Source organism: Cervus elaphus, chromosome 20, assembly GCF_910594005.1.
Source record: "Cervus elaphus chromosome 20, mCerEla1.1, whole genome shotgun sequence".
NCBI classification, from domain to species: Eukaryota; Metazoa; Chordata; class Mammalia; order Artiodactyla; family Cervidae; genus Cervus; species Cervus elaphus.
This window is the reverse complement of record NC_057834.1, coordinates 136735302-136754572: the sequence shown is the minus strand read 5'-3', so window position 1 is coordinate 136754572 and position 19271 is coordinate 136735302. Positions and strand designations below refer to the sequence as shown.

General features: G+C 44.5%; 1 protein-coding gene across 8 annotated transcripts in view; it reads left to right on the top strand.

Annotated features, from left to right (window-relative positions):
• Positions 1-2696: 2696 nt before the first annotated feature.
• COL6A3 (collagen type VI alpha 3 chain) overlaps positions 2697-19271 on the top strand; it is a 90486-nt gene continuing 73911 nt past the window's right edge. For 7 of the 8 annotated variants that reach the window (XM_043876790.1, XM_043876789.1, XM_043876788.1 and 4 more), the window contains exon 1: positions 2706-2916. The gene's annotated coding sequence lies outside the window, so the exon portion shown is untranslated. Of the gene's footprint in view, positions 2917-19271 lie in introns of all 8 variants that reach the window. The other variant, XM_043876787.1, reaches the window with a different exon arrangement.

Below are 19271 nucleotides of genomic sequence, written 5' to 3'. Positions count from 1 at the left end.
AATGTTGATAGTCATTCCTAATACCAAGGAATGTGTATTCTCTGTGATTTTGAAAAGAAATAGCTGTATTGGTATTTGAAAAAAGGAATGACTGAATAGGGACACAGAGGCCACACTTGTTCTGCAAACCTCTCTAAGGGGCGCTACTTGAGACAGAAATTTGTGAGCAAATGTTCCCTTATTTGCAGCCCATGATGTGCCTTGCAGAAATGGTTCCTGCATACCCGGCCAATGAAGTGGCAGCATGTGTCCTGGTCCATGGGTCCGAGTCCATGCCAGCCCCTCGGAGTGGGGACACTGGTGGGACATGTGCTCTCCTGAGTGGGAACCCTGTCTGCCCACACGTCACGTGGGCCGTGTTGCTCCTACTTGGAGCCCCTGTTCATTTCTTCTTCCCCTGCAGGAGACGGGCAGGGAAGCACCTCAGTCCAGGTCTTCGTCTCCATCCTGACATTCTTCCACCCGAGCCCCTGGGTGTAGAGAAGGGGTGAGCCTTCTGGTGGGTGAGTAAGGGGGCCTCTGAGCTGCAGGAGGACGGTGGGCACCGTCTCTCCTGTACCATCTTCCCTTCCTCCCTAAATGCAAGAAATCGTCTAGAAAGGAGTTAATGATACCTTGACTCCCCAACCTTGCTCTGGAAGGATCTCCAAGTGAAAAGTCTCCTTCAGATGTCTCGCTTGCTCTTTTTTAAAAACTTTTTAAAATTGAGGTACGATTTAAAATGTTGTGTTAGTTTCAGATGTACAGTAAAATGAATCTGAGATATACACACACACACACACACACACATAGCCACTCTTTAAAGGAAAACAGTTGTTTTTAAAAAAATTATTTTATTTTTAATTGGAGGATAATTGCTTTACAATATTGTGTTGGTTTCTGCCACGCATCAACATGAATCAGCCTTAGGTGTACACATGTTCCGTCCCTCTTGAAGCTACCTCCCCATCCCGCCCCTCTGGGTCCTCACAGAGCACTGGGTTTGAGCTCCCTGAGACATCCAGCAAATTCCCTGTGGCTGTCTGTTTTACACATGGTAATGTGTCTGCTTCCACGCTGCTCTCTCACATATCCCACCCTCTCCCTCCCCCACCGTGTCCAAAGGTCTGTTCTTCATGCCTGCGTCTCCTTTGCTGCCCTGCAAGTGCGATCATTAGTGCCATCTTTCTAGATTCCACACACATGAATTAATATACAGTATTTGCTTTTCTCTTCCTGATTTCCTTCACTCCATGTAAAAGGCTGTAGGTTCATCCGTCTCATTAGACCTGACTCAAATGCGTTCCTTTTTATAGTCAAGTAATATTCCGTTGTGTAGATGTACCACAGCTTCTTTATCCGTTCATCTGTGGATGGACATCTAGGTTGTTTCTGTGTCCAAGTTATTGTAAATAGTGCTGCAACAAACACTGGGGTACATGCGTCCTTTTCAATTATACTTTTCTCAAGCTTTATGCCCAGCAATGGGATTGCCGGGTCGTATGGTAGTTTTATTCTTAGTTTTTTTAAAGGAATCTCCACACTGTTCTCCAGAGTTGCTGTATCAATTTGCATTCCCACCAACAGTGCAGGAGGCTTCCCTTCACTCTTTTTTTTTAGATTCTTTTCCCATATAGATCATTACAGAGTATTGGGAAGAGTTCCCTATGCTATACAGTAGGTCCTTATTAGTTCTCTATTTTGTATATAATCATGTGTATATGTCTGTCCCAATCTCCCAATTTATCGCCTCCACCCCCACTCCCTGGTAACAATAAGTTTGTTTCTGCAGATGTCTCTTGATATTTCACATGACTTCTCAGCAGGGTCACGTGATGGGTGGGCAGTAAGAAGTTTAGGGCATCCACAGCCAGAATTCTGATCTGAGCTCTGCTACAAAGCCGAGTTCTTCTCATCTGTCAAATGGGACAATAATCTCACTTAAGCAAGCATGATCTATATCTGTTTAAAAGGTGGGGTTGGTCTTGATGCAAGAGATAACTCGTATCAATGCGCTGTGAACTGTACCAGCTTTGTAGAAACACAAGTTCTTTCTCAAGGGTCTTCCTGTACATCTGAGCATGATAACCCTTCTTGTTCCCCGTGTGTGTCCTGGAGTTGGGACCATTAGCTTTACAATCAGAATCATTATATACAGAATGACCAAAAAAAAAGATGTAGCCTTTTTTTCTTGCCTTTTCACTGGCAAACAGAGCTTTGGTTAGCCGAACGCCAAGGCGATTTTAATGGCTGGTTTTTTAATATCTGAAAGGGGAGGTTATTAGGAGAAGTCTCAATTCAGAAACTTCAAGAAGAAGTGGGAGGGTGTGGTGAGGGTGGACGGGGGAGACTGCATTTCCTGTTTTCCTTTCAGATGGTGTTGGGAAACACTGCTGGAAAACCATGGAGACCCACGAAAAAAATTCCAGAACTCATTCTCCTTGCGGCCGCTGGGGGCCCAGCCCCAAAGGTGATGAGTAGAAGGGGTGGTTTTTTTTTTTTTTAAAGAGTTGAGGTTTGCAGGCATCCAGCTCCGGGCTCGTGGGGTGAAGACAGCCTTCCGAGGTGACATCAGCTTGTGGTCCAGGCCAGAAGCAACAGAGTAGGAGTCTGGTTTTCATTTACAGTGTTGGGGCAGGCCCGCTGGGGAGGGGGAGAGGAGGGGGCGGAGAAGGGAGGAGGAGGAGCTGGAGGCAGCCTTGACTGTATCCCTGGACCCCGTCCAGTTTGAAGCTCAGTCCTGCACCAAAGGCCGCTCAGTTCTCCCGCGCGCCAGCCTCCTGTGAAGCCCACGAGAGCAGCTTTCCGCCCGCCTGGGGTCCCCCCTCTCCTGCAGAAGGGAAAGGAGACGCAGCCCGTGGGGGAAACCATGCGTCAGAATCGCACATAATTGAATATCGAAGCCCAGGGACGCAGGCTTCTCCAGGTTTGCTCAGGGTGAGTGCCCCTTCGCCCCTGTTCCCCGGTTTCGGGTTTGTGGCCAGGGGGAAGTGCTTCAAACCCCGCTGACCGCGTCTCGATGGCTCTCCAGTTGGCGCCCTGGGAGTCTCTTTGCTGTAGGAGCTGTGGTCTCTGGAAGCTCTGGCCGATTTTTTCTTTTTCCGTGTGCGCCGCCTGGGTCTTCCACGGTGGGGCTGAGGGCTGGGGCTGCCCTGAGTCCTGCAGCGCGGTCTGTCCTGTCCATCCTTCTCTGCTTTCGGGCTCAGGGTTTATTTTATTTGACGTTGCCTCCTCCTTGAAAGCTCAGCTGGAATCTGAGAATCGGCTTTGTTTGCAGAAGTGCCTGTGCAGGGATCCCAGAGTCACTTTGGGGAGACTCTCCGAGGTGGCCGGTAGGGTGGGCTGGGTGAGCGCCTCTGTCGCCCACCGGGGGACGGGAGTGACTTTGCTGTCCAGGCAAGGGGCAGGTGGAGGCTTCCTCGGCTCTCACCATCAGGACTCCATCTTTTCAGGAATCTGAAGTCACTGCTGGTGCCTTGGTCCCCTCTGGGGTTGCCTAAAGGAGCTGCCAGGGTCAGAGGAGGAGAAGGAATTTGGTGTTTGGGCAGCAGGCCCGGTGGATAAGGCAGGGCCCCTGGGGCCACGAGCCGGCCTGTGCTGCCCATATGCATGGCGCGTGCCAAGCCCAGAGGCCCAGGGCCTGTTCCCCGGCTGGGAGGGTGGGGCCCCGGTCCTCTCGCCCAGGAAGGAGAGTGATCCCTGACAGTCACCAGTCTACTCTGGGGACCTGTGTCAGAGGCTACTGTATGCGGTGGGCTCCCTGGGAGGGCCCAGCAGAGTCCTGGGGGCTGTCAACAGAAATTGGCATTTCACAGCCAGCTCGAGGAGTGAGTTGAAAGGCTGGTCTAGACCCCAAGAACAAACTGCTCTAGACGCAGGGGAGTGTCCTCCAGCCAGTGGGGACTCAGAGGAGCCGGCCCTTGCCAGCCACTTCTCTTGCTGAACACAGCTAACTCTGCACAAGAACCACTGGGTCCCACAGCTGCAAGGGTGCTCGGACCCCAAAGGGAGAGACAGTTCTCACTTGGGGATCCCCCTCTTCCTAGGGGGCCCATTCCTGTACCTTCAAAAAACTGAACAGAAATGACTTTAAAATCCGTTTTTTTTTTTTTGCTTCCCAAGCAAAATGTTATTGAAAACCAGCTGGTTGTTGGATGGTATTGGAACTCCTGAGTTCTTTAGCTGGGCTAAAGAGAAAGGAAGAGGTTCTTGGTCGGGGGCGCTGAGGTGTGGTTCCCTGGCTTTAAAGATGTTCCCGGGGTCTGAGATGCTCAGTTACTTGCAAGGCTGTGGCATCAGTAGGTGGCTTAGAGGGCAGTCCAGTCTTTACCATTTCAGGAAGGCAGATGGCCCAACCGTGGAGGTTCCCAAACTAATTTGCATCGTGATTTGAAATGTGCCATTTGATTCTGTTCTCCCGGAAGATAATGCCCTCCTGTCATATTCTACGAGAAGTGATGGGGGAATTGGTGTATGCTCCCCAGGGTTCTCCCAGCTAACAGGGAAAGAAGTGCCAGGCGAGAGAGCTGGTCCCCAGAACAGACCTGGGCTTTGCAACCAGAGCAGCTGAGCAGGCTTCCTGCATTCAGGCCACCTCTGGGGACAGCGCCCAGAGGGATGGGACCTGCATTCTGCTCCGTTCCTGCGTGGGCTTTGCTGAGAGTGAAGGCGGAAGGGTGGGAAGGTGATGGGTGTTTGTAGGAATTCAAGATCTGGGAATGATCACGTGGTCTCAAGCTCTTTGTTGAGGCAAGGGTTTTCCGTTACTATAATGTGTATTTTTTTTTTTTTTTCTTTCTCCACTCACGGCAGTGAGAAAATCATTAAGAAGATCCTGGGTGGAGAGGAGGCTTGGGGAAGAGTCCCATAGCAGGGTGGTGAGGGTGGCCTTTCTTTTTCCAGTGGGGGATATGGAGGGTGTGGCCACCCCCACCTTCCTGGGAGGTGGCCGGGGAAGCCTCTAGAATGTTAGCCCTTGGCCCCTGGCTTTTCCAGCACTTGGGAGGGTGTGTGCCCCACCCCACCATGCTTGTGGCCCTTACAGGGTGGGATATATGGTGAATTTCCAAACTGGGGGTCTTCAGGATGCTTTTGATGTCAGATAAGCATCTTTCTGAATAGGAATTATACTTATTTCTGCACCTCCCTTCATTTTCAAAGTGTTAAGGATTCACCGCTTCTCATTCTCTCATCATAAGTGCCTTTTGTGATTTTGTACCTTAGAACCTAATACATCACTGATGATAAAGTAGAAAGAAACCCCTCTATTCAATGGACAATGGATGATGGGTTTGTGGCTCCAAGGAGGCTCCGCATCTTGAAATCAGACCTCCTGCCTTTTGAAAGTTAGTAGAGTTTTGCCCTGGAGGCTTCATCCATACTCTCACTCAACTGGTTAAAGCGTCTTTGTTATTATCCAGTTTTATGTGAAATTCCACGTTTAGGATTTAAAATCCACTAGGAGGTCCCGAATTCGCAGGAGGCTATCCTGCCCACATGCTAATCACTTTAGGCAAACATTTCACTTGAAAAGTAGTCCTTGTCAGTTTCCTTTTTGGAAGAACCCGGGGATTTGTTATCTCTTACAGAAGAATCTTGGGCGGGTTCCCATCTGAAGGGGACTTTCTGTCCCCGTAGCCTTTCCACCAAAACCTACAGGAGCGAACTTTCCACGGTGTCTTTGCTGTGGACAGCAGGCTGTAAAACCCACACCACTGCTCTGTAAATAGCTGAAGACCTGAGGAGCGGCCTGGCATTTAAAAAAATCCTATTAGCAGCTCTCACTAAGGAAAGGAACGCCCAAAAATGATGCAGGTTTTTAAGCAGGGAAGCTTAAAAAAGTTCCTGCTTCTTCAGACAGTCTTGGGCTGTCTTCATCCACTTTTCTAGATACGGAGTCTCTCTTTCCAAGCATTTGGGAGATAATCCTACCCTTTCAAGAAAAAAAAACACTGTTTGTCTCCTCTGAACCATGGGTGATGAACATCTCAAATTCAGGGAGCACCCGCAGGACCTCGATTTACAAAGAGGAGTTCCTTTGGGGAATTCGTTAATTTCTGAAAACGTAATTTTAGTACCTTCTGGCCTCATCTGTTTCTGGAAGGACATGAAAAGGTGAATTAGTGTCTTCCTCCTGGGATAGCTTTTCCTGAACGTGCATTCTGTTTTCTGTCCTCTAGAGGGCGATGCATCCCGCTGAGCCCTGCGCAGTGCAGGGAGTCTGGGGGTCGCAGGGAATCTGTTGAGTTACGTCTCAGCAGAGCTCCTTTGGTCACTTTAGGACCCATCTAGAGACTGTTTCAGTACCTGGTTTTTAAAAAATGTGACTAATATCTGAAGTAAGTGTACGGTTAGAGTGTTCTCTTTAGAGGTGAACGGCTGCTTGCGGTAAAGCAGGCTGCATTCTACCTTCACGCAAGGGCGTTAACCAAGTAAGAAGTTTTAGAGGAAACAGGTTACTGGTATCTACTGAGAAAAAGTCTAAATTAACACGGCGGTGTTTGAGAACCCAGTCTGCTGTATCCGGGTAGGATTTTTGAATTTTAGAAATAGAAGGGAAGTTAAAGCGGAACTAACCCAGTAACTCCCAAACTTTGGCCCATGTGTCTCATATTCCTTTAAGCTTAATAAACCCCATTGTGCTCCAGGGCGTGGAACTTTGGGGTGGGAGGAGGGGACAAAAATGACTAAGACTCCAGCCCTGCCCTCGCCTTAGGGCAAATTATTGACTTGGCAGGCTATTGACTTCCGTTTGGCTACTTGAAATATCCCCAAATTACTACCTTGGTGGATGTTCTACCCACACCCTTGACACCTCAGATGAAGAAATGGAACGCAGAGGGGTGAATTGCTTGTCTGAGGTCCCAAGAGCATTAGTTGCTCGGTCGTGTCCGACTCTTTGCCACCCCGTGGATTGCAGCCTGCCAGGCTCCTCTGTCCATGGGATTCTCCAGGCCAGAATACTGGAGTGGGTTGCCATTCACTTCTCTAGGGCATCTTCCGATCTGGGTCCCAAAGCAGAATCAGCATTTCCTGGGCATGCCAGTGTGTTCTTACAGGTGGGTGTTGAGGACCAGGAATAAAAGAGAGAACGTATCTTCAGGAGTACATTTTGGAGTATCATGAGAAGAAAGGTGCTTTTTTTGGCCATTGACCAATCTTTTATAGAGTATCATATTTTATTTAGCAGAGAGGTGATTGTTTAAAAAAAAAATCTGAAAAGAAGTAAAAAAAGCAGAAAAATAGGACAAATATGAAAAGTTCTGCCAAGCCCTCTCCCGAAGGCTGTTAGTCTTTCGTTGGGGCCTGGCTGCGTTTCACGTAGTGTGATCCTGCTGTTCTCCTGAATTTTAAGATGTTTCATGAAGTACAGAGAAACATCTGCAAGATAGGTGTGGCTAGGGAAAGGTACGAAAGGAAGGCCTTCAGTCCAGTCCACCTGGTTCGGCCCATACCTTCGGTTTTCACGGACCCAGGGCATCGAGAATTGGCCACTGGAAGGGCGAGCTTGTGAACTGATTTAATTTCAAATGCAGAACTGAAGAGCAGCTGGAGATGACTCAGGTCTCAAGAGAAGCCATTCCAGGAAACGGGTTTTCTCTTCTGCAATCCTCATCAGTTGATTCAGCAGCGCAGAGCCAGCGCAGCTAAGCCCACAGACACCCCCAGCCAGCACTTGTTGGGCTGTCTGTCTCTCATGGGGGCAGAAGGAGACCCACCAGCGGTCAGAGCCTAGGGCGACAGATGGAAAAGCAGCCGCAGGACCGCTGCTGGTTAGAGCATCGGGCAGTCAGCCTCGTTCTGCACGTAAAGCTGGGGAGGCTGGGAGAGATGAACTGACCCTTACTGACTGAGATGGGAATGCAGTAGATTTTTTCCAGGCTATTATATTAAATCCACGGTGATATTTTATCAGCTGCTTAAATTTAATTAAAAAAATACTATTTTAAATAATTATCTAGACTTGAACATGAATCGAATTAGAAAACAAACAAAAATGGTTATGATTCCCTTACCATCTGAGGACATTTTAGCCGCTTTGTTTGAACAGTTCTACAGCGGAACCCCGTGGTTTGGAGAGGCCAGTGGCCCCTAGTCCCTGGCCAGGGCCGGCAGGGAGGACATGCCGGCGTTTGCCCTGGAGCCGACAGCACCGTGTGTCATGTGGCAGGAATGGAACAGGACGTTCGTGCAATTCCTTTTGAAGCATCTTCTAAGACATTCTCTTCCCTCATGTTAAATCTGAACTAGTCTCTGCCTAATGCTTATCACTAGCAAGAAAAACCAAGGAAACACAGTGTCTGGCTGCCTCACATTTAAAAGGGTAGAAAGTTATTTACGTGTGCATCGTGATATCTAGCTTTTCCAACCACAGCAAATGTGGAACTTTCTGCTTTGTGTTTATTATCTTGGACCCTAGCAATATGTCTTTAAGTAAATTTCTGAATATCTGGGTGGTTAATCTGGAGGTTCTTCAAGGTGCCTTTATGGGGAAAAGGAAGGTAGCCCCAGGTGGTGCTTGGCAGAGCCTCATGGGAACTTGTTCTGGGAGAAGGTTACCTGTGAGGGCACAGTCAAATCTTTCCTTTCTGGATTGCTCTCTTCCAATGTATGAGCTGCTGAACAGACATCTTTTTTTTTTTTTTTTTTTTTTAACAGATAGGCACTTAAAAATTGAAGTATACTGTTGATTTACAATGTTGTGTTAGTTCCAGGGGTACAGCAAAGTGATTCAGTTATACATGCATCTTCTTTTCCATTATGTTATTTCAAAATATTGAATATAGTTCCCTGTGCGTGCACACTCACTCAGTTGTGTCTGACTCTTAGAGCAACCTGGCAGACTGTAACCCACCTGGCTCCACTGTCCATGGGATTTTCCAGGCAAGAATGCTGCAGTGGGTTGCCATTTCCTACTAAAATAGTTCACTGTGCTGTGCAGTAAATTCTTTTTGTTTATCTGTTTTATCTGTCGTGGTGTGTGTCTGTTCATCCTCAAACTCCTGATTCATGCTTTTCTCCCTTGCTAACCGTAAGTTTGTTTTCTATGTCTGTGAGTCCATTTCTGTTTTGTAAATAAGTTCATTTGTATCATTTTTTAAGATTCTACATATAAGTGGTATCATATGTTATTCATTTTTCTCTGCCTGACTTACTTCACTTAATATGATAATCTTCAGGCCCATTCATGTTGTTGCAGATGACACGATTTCATTCTTTTTTATGACCAAGTAATATTCCATTGAACATATATACCACATCTTTATCCATTCATCTGTTGATGGACACTAAAAGTCTACAGATAGTAAATGCTGGAGAGGGTGTGGAGAAAGAGGAGCCCTCCTACACTGTTGGGAATATAAATTGGAGCAGCTACTATGGAGAACAGCATGGAGTTTCCTTAAAAAACTAAAAATAGGTCTACTATATGATCCAGCAGTTCCATTCCTGGTGCCTATCTGGAAAAGACAAAAACTCTAAACCGAACAGATACATGTACCCCAGTGTTCAGAGCAGCACTACTTACAGTGGCTAAGACATGAACAGACATTGTTTTACATGACATTACCAGGAAGATCCAGAGGTCTTGAATCTGATACTCAGTGTCTGACAAAGACACCAGGAAGTGGCAGTGAGCCCAGGCTGACACTCAAGATCAGAAGAGTTAAGTTTTGCTATCACAGGACACACCTTCAGAGCCTGGGTCAAGTAGATGATTGCTTACAGATGTGTATGCATGGCTAATATTTTCTTCTGTAGCACAATTTCATGGAATGGAAATGCGAGATTCAAACTGTAAAATAAATGGTAAAAAAGAAGCTTCTGATGCATTTCTTTGGAGGGGTCTTCTTACAGTTGTTCCAAATTGTTTGCTTTTGAAAATTCCCCCAAAGCTCTTTCAGGTAGCAATACTATGTTAAATTCCACTGTCCTCCCTCCCTAACTGGAGGATCTAATAAATCCTCTTTCAGCCTCCTCTCTGGGACAAGAATTTTCCCCAAGATTCAGAGAATAAAGAGAAGAAGAAAGAGAAGAAGGACAAGAAAAAGAGAGAGAGAGAACTAGGGTGCTGCAAGCTGGAGAACCCTGGGGTTTGCAGAAATGTGACTTTTCATCTCACAGCAGATGGCAGGGCTCTCTGACTGTGGTCTTCCACTGTTTCTGCAGCTCCCACATAAAATAGGACAGTAAGGAGTTAATAGAATGCTAGAACTTGATAGGAGGACCAGCCTGGTTTTAAAAAGAAGTGCTTGGAGAAGACTAAATAAATGACTTCAAAATGGGAGCTCTGGATACATTTAAGTCTTTGTTGGAAAATGATTTCCTTGTGTGCATGTGTGTGTCTCTTTCTTAAAAAAGATTTCCAGACATGGAAAATGAAAAAGCTTTTGAGTAGACTTAATGAAAATTAATTTCATGAAATTGCAAAATAGCTTGGGAATGTCATTGTACTCTGAATGCAATTTTGAGTTGAAGGGCCATGGAGAGTAATCTTCATAATGAGAGGTGTCTTTTTAAGTTTCAAGTGGACAGCTATGAAAAGGAAAAAGGCGTCTCAAGTTCTTTTTAGAATGAGACCAATAAAAAAAAAAAAAAAAGAAAAAAAGACTTACTAATGCTCAATAGAAAGATAAGAATTGAATGAAGTCCTATGATTGGATCTATTGCCTTTAGGACATAGAATTATGACACAAAGCTGCATAACATCCCATCCAACCCAAGGGTCTCAGGCAGCCAATTCTGACTTTTATCATATTTGAAAGAACAGCAGCAGACAAATGAATTCTGTTGATACAGAATCTGTGGTTTGTCACCACAAAGAAATTAGGTCTGTTCCCACCCCTGCCCCCCACCAGAAAAGACATAGGGAGTTTCCTTGAGATTGGGGCCAAGTCTGGCACAGACTCTTAGCGTTTCCTGGGTTTCTGCCTTTGGGCTTTGGAAACGCAAACCTTCCTTAGGATTCTGGCTCAATCTTGTTTTTGTTTAAGTGGCAGTGGACAAAACACTTGGTCTCACCTGGATTCAGTTTCCTAGCTATAAAATGAAGGGAAACACGGCCATCGGGCTGTGGGAGGAAGGCATGGGATCCCACCTCTGAGACAGGGGCTTAGCAAGTATGACTTGTGCCCTCTTGTCTCTGTTTCTTGGGGGTGGGAGGGAGAGTTAAAGAAGGACAATGAAGGGCAGGGAGTGGCTGCCTTCTTTCTCCTTATTAAAATGGACAAGCTGGGTGATCATTTGGGGAGATGATGTTTGACATCTTTTAATAATCTAAATGAAAAAAAAAAATCTCCAAGATTGGTTGCCAAGAACTTCAGTTTTAAAAAAGTGGGATGCCAAGACACGATAAACAATAGGAGAGGTTTAATTGCAAACAAAAACATGAACAAACATTCAACAGCTGGGCTAGGCATGCTTGAGCCACATGACTGGCGCCTAAGCACTGCAGCAGGACAAATGTGGGGGAGCTGAAGGCATTCTTCCCACCTGGGAATTCAGCTCAGCCCAACATGTGAGCTCATTAATCATCCGTGGAGCCTGGGATCCTTATCATCCAGCAGACATCTCTTCTGTCTTTCGCTGTCAGGGTTGGAAGAGCATCTCCCCTCTGCCCTCCTCTGCCCTCTCCTCTCCTCCCCTTCTTTTATTCCCCTTTCTTTCACTTTCTTCAACATCTGGGTAGATTTTAGGGAAGGCATTGCACCGCACTGTATATATTTTTCATTTCTTTGTGTCCCAATGAGAAGCACTTCATTTAGAAGTCTACTCTACTAAAGATTAAGATCTCTGAAATAAAAATCTTTACATTTTCAATTTAAAATTCATTTTCCTTAGACAATAAAGTAAGTAGTAATTAATGCCTCAGAAAATCCCCTGGTGGCTCAGCAGTAAAAAGAATCTGCCTGCCAGTGCAGGAGATGTGGGTTCAATCCCTGGGAAGATTCCCTGGGGAAGAAAATGGCAACCCACTCGTTTTCTTGCTGGGTTAATCCTATGGACAGAGGAGCCTGGCAGGCTACATATAGTCCAAGGGGTCTCAGAGAGTTGCACATTACTTAGCAACTAAACAACAACAACAAATCAGACTGCACAATTATTTTAGAATTTGTCCACAGAGACCCCACCTAGTGTTTAAGATATGACAGAATACATGGGTTCCATATTTAAAAAAAAGATTCTTGACCTATTAGAATATTACAAGTTGTTTTTGAAAGCACAGGCTATATTTCTAGAAAGAATCCAGTAAAATGTAAATAATGTAGGTGGACAATTTTCCCATAAAATAGTTTTCTAGTAGGATGTTATTGCTGATAAAGAAATCTGACGTTCAATTTTAATGGAAGGAATCAGGAATAGCATATGTACGGTACATTTATACATTGATCTAAAGCATATATCCTCAACTGAGAAAAGTCACAAAGACAACAAGTATTTCATGTGCCTTTTTTTTTTTTTCCTAAAGACAAACTCAGGAATAGGTCGAGCGGAGCTTGGGAAAGAAAGCTATGGCCGGATGGAAAGGTCTGGAAGATCCCCAGGGTAGGGCATGGGCTTGCGGGGTTTCTAGAGAACACTGGGGCAGTGCTCGGGCAGTGCTGGGACAGTGGCTTGGCGGGTCACCCACAGTGAAGAAAGAGGACCAATCAGCCACGCATGGATTTCTACACTGCCTTTGGGGATTGCCCTGAGCCCCGAGCAAGACTTGATTACGACTTGGGGACCCTGTGGAACAAACGCTTCGGATGCTGGGGAAATCCCTTCCTATATCACACAGATCCCTGTCTAACACGTGTCAACTATTTCAAGTCAAGAAGACTGGGCCGTATTTCTGGAATGTTACCATTATCCTCAGTGGCTGTCACTTCACTGTGGAAAGAAATATGTTCTCTTGATGACTGGCCTTTTGATCATCTTCAGAACCACCTTTTCTTCTCGCTGTTGATACATTTCCAAAAAAGCAGTCGTATTGATGGGAGGTTTTGCATTAGCCGCTGGGGTTGTGTCTTCAAGCTCCTAGAATTTGAATCACAGGGTAAATGTGTCTTATCACAGGTGATACTTTTGGCCGACTTCCCTGGGACATCCAAAGCTACTGCGGGACTTGGAATCCACTCTCTTGTTTACGGTTTTGTCTTTTTCCATCCCACCAGTTTGGCAGGCTGGACTGGCCTGGGGCCCACACTCGGCTCTTGCTGTTCCTCACAGCTGGCCCCCAGCTCCTCCCTCTGGGCCTGACCTCAGACAGGAAAACCATGAGGCTGAGCCCACTTCATCCACAACCTTGGGTGACAGCCCCAGCAAGGGGCTCTTGCTCTCCTTGGCCCTCTGTACTATCTTGCTACGAGGCCCATCTAGACACCAGACCCCTGCCAAGGCCGCGTCTCCAGCCAGACAGATTTTCCTGTGCTGTCATTAATTCCGTTGCTCTAGATGGCAAAGGTGAGAACCTGAGAGCATCCTTCACATTGTCTTCATCAGCAGTAAGGGACACTGGGATTCCTGAATTATGTATGAGGTGGACAACCACGAATGGAATCACCCAGTCCATGGCATGTCCATGGCAAGAGAAAAGTCAGGCTAGGAAGATCAAGCAGGTGCAAAAAGCCTAGGCCTTAGGTGGAGTGGATTTCATAGCTCTGATGACACTATTAACAGTTGGGACAGAAATAACTTTTGTTCCAGGTCTCAGTGTTTATAACAGATTCTTTTTCACTTTCCTGAGATTCAAGTCCTCTTCCCCAAACCTTAACATTTTGCTGGCAAACACTTCATTTTTCTCTTCCTTTTCAATTGTTTTCTAGTGCCAAGGAAATGCTATGTTATTTAATTATAGGGGTACACACATATGCTTTAAAAAGATGTGTAGTTGTATTGTTTTCTTATTTTAGAGAAAACTTATTTCTTAAAGATTGATGGTGGTGGTCTGGTCGCTAAGTCGTGTTTGACTCTTGTGATCCCATAGACTGTAGCCCACCAGCCTCCTTTGTCCATGAGATTTCCCACGTAAGAATACTGGAGTGAGTTGCCATTTCCTTCTCTAGGGGATCCTCCCAATTGAGGGATCGAACTCACATCTCCTGCATTGGCAGGTGCACTCTTTATCACTGAACTACCAGGGAAGCCCATCCTAAAGACTATCACATCTCAAAAAGGAGATGCCACATTTTTACCATTCCTGTTAAATTGATGGCTACATTATAGGTGTACAGTTCCATTCAGTAGCTCAGTCCTGTCTGACTCTTTGTGACACCATGGACTGTGGCATGCCAGGCTTCCCTGTCCATCACCAGCTCCTGGAGCATACTCAAACTCATGTCCATCAAGTCGGTGATGCCATCCAACCATCTCATCCTTTGTCGTCTCCTTCTCCTCCCACCTTCAATCTTTCCCAGCATCAGGGTCTTTTCAAAATGAGTTGGTTCTTCGCATCAGGTGGCCAAAGTATTGGAGTTTCAGTTTCAGCATCAGTCCTTCCAATGAATATTCAGGACTGATTTCCTTTAGGATTTACTGGTTGGATCTCCTTGCTGTCCAAGGGACTCTCAAGAGTCTTCTCCAACACCACAGTTCAAAAGCAATCAGTTCTTTGGAGCTCAGCTTTCTTTATAGCCCAACTCTCACATCCATACAGGACTACTGGAAAAACCATAGCTTTGACTAGACAGACCTTTGTTGGCAAAGTAATGTCTTTGCATTTTAATATGTTGTCTAAGTTGGTCATAGCTTTTCTTCCAAGGAGCAAATGTCTTTTAATTTCATGGTTGCAGTCACCTTCTGCAGTGATTTTGGAGACCCCCCAAAAAAATCTCTCACTGCTTCCATTATGTCCCCATCTATTTGCCATGAAATGATGGGACCAGATGCCATGATCTTAGTTTTCTGAATGTTGAGTTTTAAGCCAGCGTTTTCACTCTCCTCTTTCACTTTTATCAAGAGGCTCTTTAGTTCTTTTTCACTTTCTGCCATGAGGGTGGTGTCATCTGCATATCTGAGGATATTTCTCCCTGCAAGCTTGATTCCAGCTTGTGTTTCATCCAGCACGGCATTTTGCATGATGTATTCTGCATATAAGTTAAATAAGCGGGGTGACAGTATTCAGCCTTGACGTACTCCTTTCCCAATTTGGAACCAGTCTGTTGTTCCATGTCTGGTTCTGTTGCTTCTTGACCTGCATACAGATTCCTCAGGAAACAGGTAAGGTAGTCTGGCATTCCTTTCTCTTTAAGAATTTTCCAAAGTTTGTTGTGATCGACACAGTTAAAGGCTTTGGCGTAGTCAATAAAGCAGAAGTAGATGTTTTTCTGGAACTCTCTTGCTTTTTCGATGATCCAACAGATGTTGGCAATTTGATCTCTGTTTCCTCTGCCTTTTCTAAATCCAGTTTGAACATCTGGAAGTTCACGGTTCACTTACTGTTGAAGCCTGTCTAGAGAATTTTGAGCATTATTTTGCTAGCATGTGGGATGAGTGCAATTGTGTGGCAGTTTGAGCATTCTTTGGCATTGCCTCTTTGGGATTGGAGTGAAAACTGACCTATGCCAGTCCTGTGGCCACTGCTGAGTTTTCCAAATTTGCTGGCATATTGAGTGCAGCACTTTCACAGCATCCTCTTTTAGGATTTGAAATAGTTCACCTGGGATTCCATCACCTCTACTAGCTTTGTTCGTGGTGATGCTTCCTAAGGCCCACTTGACTTCGCATGCCAGGATGTCTGGCTCTAGGTGAGTGATCACACCATCGTGGTTATCTGGGTCATGAAGTTCTTTTTTGTACAGTTCTTCTGTGTATTCTTGCCACCTCTTCTTTATATCTTCTGCTTTTGTTAGGTCCATACCATTTCTGCTCTTTATCGTGCCCATCTTTGCATGAAATGTTCCCTTGCTATCTCTAATTTTCTTGAAGAGATCTTCAGTCTTTTCCATTCTATCGTTTTCCTTTATTTCTTTGCACTGATTACTGAGGAAGGCTTTCTTATCTCTCCTTGCTATTCTTTGGAACTCTGCCTTCAAATGGGTGTGTCTTTCCTTTTCTCCTTTGCCTTTAGCTTCTGTTCTTTTCTCAAGTTATTTGTAAGGCCTCCTCAGACAACCATTTTGCCTTTTTGCATTTCTTTTCTTGGGGATGGTCTTGATCACTGCCTCCTGTACAATGTCACGAACCTCCGAACCTCTGTCCATAGTTCGTCAGGCACTCTATCAGATCTAATCCCTTGAATCTGTTTGTCCCTTCCACTATATAATCATAAGGGGTTTGATTTAGGTCATACCTGAATGGTCTAGTGGTTTTCCCTACTTTCTTCAATTTAAGTCTGAATTTGGCATTAAGGAGTTCATGATCTGAGCCCCAGTCAGCTCCTGGTCTTGTTTTTGCTGACTGTGTAGAGCTTTTCCATCTTCGCCTGCAAAGAATATAATTAGTCTGATTTAGGTATTGGCCATCTGGTGATGTCCATGTGTAGAGTCTTCTCTTGTGTTGTTGGAAGAGGGTGTTTACTATGACCAGTGCGTTCTCTTTTGCAAAACTTTGTTAGGTGTACAGAGTTACCCATATTTTTTAACAACCACAGGTAACTTCTCCTGTTTTTTTAGGAATTGTAGTAAAATGATGTGAATTTTGCGATCTTAATTCTTTTCAAGTGAACAGTATAGTAGTGTTATCTATATGTATCTTGTTTACAACTGATCTCTAGAACTTTTTCATCTTGCCAAACTGAAACTCTTTACTCAATGGACAATAATTCCCCATTCCCCTTTCCCACCCTCTAGGAATCACCATTCCATTCTCTGTTTCTAATAGCTTGACTATTTCAGATACCCCACGTCAGCGGAATCTCTTGGTGATTGACTTGTTTCAGTTGGCATAATGTCTTCAAAGTTCACTTATGTTGTAGCCTGTGACAAAACTTCTTCCTTTTATTTAAGGCTGAATGATATTTCTTTATATGTACATGCCACATTTTCTCTTTTCATTCATCTACTGATGGGCATTTATTTTATGTTATTTCCACCCCACGACTAGGTGGCACAGTGGTAAAGAATTCACCTGCTAGTTCAGGAGATGCAGGAGATGTAGGTTCGATTCCTGGGCTGGGAAGATCCCCTGGAGGAGAAAATGGCAAGCCATTTCCAGTATTCTTGCCTGGGAAATTCCATTTGCTGGAATTTGCCTGGACAAAGGAGCCTGGTGGGCTACAGATCAGGGGATCTCAAAGAGTCATACATGACTGAGTACACACGCATGGTTGTTCCCATCTGCTGGCTATTGTAAATAACGCTGCGTTAAACTTGGGTGTGTACATATCTCTTCAAAATCTTATTTTCAGTTATTTTGGATACATACCCAGAAGAAGGACTGATCGGTTATATGCTAACTGTATTTTAAACTTTTTGAGGAAACTCCATATAATTTTCTATAGTGGCTGCAACATTTTACATTCACATTGCCTAAGAGTTCCAGTATTTCTGCATTCTCATCAACACTTGTTTACTATCTTTTTGACAGCGGCCATCTCAATGGGTGTGAGATATTACCTCACTGTGGTTTTGATTTTCATTTCTCTGATGCTGAGTATTTTTTCATATTCTTATTGGCCATTTGTATGTCTTCTTTGGAGAAATGTCTTTTCCAGTCCTTTATTTTTAAACCAGAGTTTGTTTTTATCATTATAAAGTTGTGGGTGCTCTTTATATATTCCTGATATGAACCCCTTATCAGTTATATGGTTTGCAAACGTTTTCTCCCATTCTGTAGGTTGCTTATTCACTCTGTTGATTGTTTCCTTTGCTGTGTAGAAGTTTTAAAGTTTGATATAGTACCATTTGGTCTCTCATTTGGACTTTCCTGGTGGCTCAGTGGCTAAGAATCACCTGCAATGTAGGAGATGTGGGTTTGATCCCTGGGTAAGGAAGATCCCCTGGAGAAGTAAATGGCAACCCACTCAAGTACTCTTGCCTGGGAAATCCCATGGACAGAGGAGCCTGGTGGGCTACAGTCCAGGGGTTGCAAAGGGCCAGACATGATTTGGTGACTAAACAACAATATGGTACCGTCTGTCTGTCCTTGCTCTTATTGTCTGTGCTTGTGGCATCAAATGGAAAAAGTCATTACCAAATCCGATGCTATGAAGATTTTCCTCCTATATTTTCTTCTAAAAGTTTAATAGTCTCAGGTCTTACATTTAGATTTTTAATCCATCTTGAGTTAGTTCTTTGTAAGTTTTTTCTTTTTTCTTTTTTTTTTGCATATGGATATACAGTTTTCCCAGCATCATTTGTTGAAGAGACTATCCTGTCCCCATTGGGTAGTATTGGCACCTCTATAGAAATTGACTTGACCATATACTTGAGGGTTTATTTATGGGATCTTTATTTTATTCCACTGATTGATATGTCTGTCTGCATTCCAATCCCATGCTGCTTTGATTACTGTAGTTTGTAATATGACTTGAAATCAGGAACTGTGAGGTCTCCAGCTCTATTTTTTTCCTTTCTCAAGATTGCTATGACTCTTCTGGGTTCTTTCAAATTCCATATAAGTTTTAGGATATCTTTTCTATTTCTCCAAAAAATGCCACAGAGAGAGAAGTTTTTTATTTTGATTCATACTGATGATGATTACCTTTTTATACTGTAATTCACAAAGCCAACTTCTAAATCTTCAAATTCTAAGAATGAACTATAAATCTCTCTAGATTAAATATATTCATATTTCTTAAACCAAATCGGATTCTGCACTTGACTGTAGTCTATACTACATAATTTTCAATATCAAATAGTATTTCTTGAAACTAAGTACAATAAAAAAAATAATCAATAATTGAGATCCTATTGTAGGAGGCTGACCCTGACCCCCATGGTGAGAATTTCCTCCCCTTTGATAAACAGCACGTTTTTAAAGAAAATTATTGAGAATATGAGGATTAGTATTCCATGTGTTTCTTTTTGTCATTTTTGTTTAACTTTTTATTTTGTGTTGGAGTGTGGCCAATTGACAGTGTTGTGATGGTTTTGAGTGGACAGCAGGGGGACATGCATGTTTAGATTTTTAATCCATTTTGAGTTAGTTCTTTGTAAGTGGTGTGAGGTAAGGATCCAGCTTCCTTTTTTCTGTTGTTGCATGTGGATATACAGTTTTCCCAGCATCATCTGTTGAAGATACCGCCCTAGTCTCTGCCCCCTTCCCCTCCAGGCTGCTGCATGTGGATATAGAGTTTTCCCAGCATCATCTGTTGAAGACACTGCCCTAGGCTCCCCTCCCCTCCCCCCCAGGCTGCTGTGTGGCTTTGGGCA